The 1,868-nt window shown below is 47.0% G+C and overlaps 1 pseudogene; it reads left to right on the top strand.

The window, feature by feature from the left end:
- Positions 1 to 699: 699 nt before the first annotated feature.
- Positions 700 to 1,655, top strand: LOC103584246 (annotated as a pseudogene).
- The last annotated feature ends 213 nt before the right edge of the window (positions 1,656 to 1,868 follow it).

Here is a 1,868-nt window from a genome sequence, read left to right as displayed (position 1 = left end):
GCTTATTAGGGTTTGATCAAGAGACATCCGCACAGGTTTCACGCCTATCACAAGACCACGGGTGGCTCAGGACTGCAGATGAGCCTCTGAGACAGTCAGCGAAACAAACGTCTATTGATGGACGCACTGATAAAGAAGATGTGGCATATACATACAATGGAATATTATTCAGCCTTTAAAAAGAAGGAAATCCTGCCATATGTGACAACATGGATGCACCTGCAGGACGTTATGTTAAGTAAAATATGTCAGTCAAACAAAGACAAACCCTGAGTGGTTCCACTTATCCGAAGTATTTAAGACAGTCAAACTCATAGAAACAGAGAATAGGATGGTGGTTGCCAGGGGCTGGAGAAGGGGAAAACGGGCAGTTACTGTTCAACGAATATGAAGTTTCAGTTACACAAGAAGAATACGTTTTAGAGATTTGCCATACAACATTGTGCCTATAGTTAACATTATAGTACTGTACACTTAAAAATTTGTTAAGAGGGCAGATCTCATGTTAAGTGTTCTTATTATAATAACAAAATAAAATAAAATAAATGGTGGGGGGAGGTGGCCCAGAATTTATGATTGTTACCAGCAGGAGGGTTATTTCAATACAAACTACTCCACCAACATTAGAGGCCAGAACCCTCCTTCCAGAGGTTGTAATTAAGACCTGGGTAGGTTTTCATCCCTTCAAATGTCAGTGAGATATCACTGAAGACAGTCAGATGCAACCTGTCCCTCCGCCAAGCCGTCATTGGACCTGGAATCCCCTGACATACTTGTCCAATCAACATGCTCAGCCACAGGGAGGTGATGTGTGTGGTGACCATCAGCAACCCCTTGAGACATGGGTACACGGGTGGGAAGGGCTGCGTCAAGATCTGGGACATCAGCCACCCTGGCAATAAGAGTCCCCTCTCAGCTCGACTGTCTGAAGAGAGATAATTATCTCCATTCCTGTAAATTGCTGCCTGATGGCTGCACTTTCATAGTGGGAGGGGAAGCCAGTACTTTGTCTGTTTGGGACCTGGCAGCTCTGACCCCGTGCATCAAGGTGGAGCTGACATCCTCGGCCCCTGCCTGCTATGCCCTGGCCATCAGCCCCAATTCCAAAGTCTGCTTCTTGTGCTGCAGCGACGGCAACATCACCATGTGGGACCTGTACAACCAGATGCTGGTGAGGCAATTTCAGGGCCACACAGACAGAGCCAGCTCTACTGACATTTCTAACGATGGCACCAAGCTCCGGACAGGTGGTTTGGACAACACGGTCAGGTCCTGGGACCTGCGGGAAGGGCAGCAGCTGCAGCAGCACGACTTCACCTCACAGATATTGTCCCTGGGGTACTGCCCGACCGGGGAGTGGCTGGCTGTGGGCATGAAGAGCAGCAACATGGAGGTTCTTCATGTGAACAAGCTGGACAAGTACCGGCTGCTCCTCCGTGAGAGCTGCGTGGTCTCCCTGAAATTTGCTTATTGTGGTAAATGGTTTGTGAGTACTGGAAAAGATAACCTCCTCAAGGCTTGGCAGGCCCCCATGGAGCCAGTATATTCCAGTCCAAAGAGTCCTCGTCAGTGCTTAGCTGTGACATCTGTACATGGTAAGTATGTAGTCACTGGCTCGGGACAAGAAGGCTACAGTCTATGAAGCCATCTACTGAAAACATGATATGGTTTGACATTTACAGTTGAATTAGGACAAAATTTTAGAAATCAAAAAGTTGTAACTTTAAAAGAAAAACAAAACACAGAAACCTATTTCCAAACCTTGACACAAAACTACTTTGGAGTCTACAAAGAGGAGATGATGATGCCACCCACAAGAAGGTCACCTGTCTACCTAGAGCAAACGGAGCTCAGAGGCCACGTGCACA

This window comes from Galeopterus variegatus, unplaced genomic scaffold (assembly GCF_000696425.1).
Source record: "Galeopterus variegatus unplaced genomic scaffold, G_variegatus-3.0.2 Scaffold47939, whole genome shotgun sequence".
NCBI lineage: Eukaryota > Metazoa > Chordata > Mammalia > Dermoptera > Cynocephalidae > Galeopterus > Galeopterus variegatus.
The sequence above is the reverse complement of the archived record's forward strand: the minus strand, read 5'-3'. Positions and strand labels throughout refer to the sequence as shown.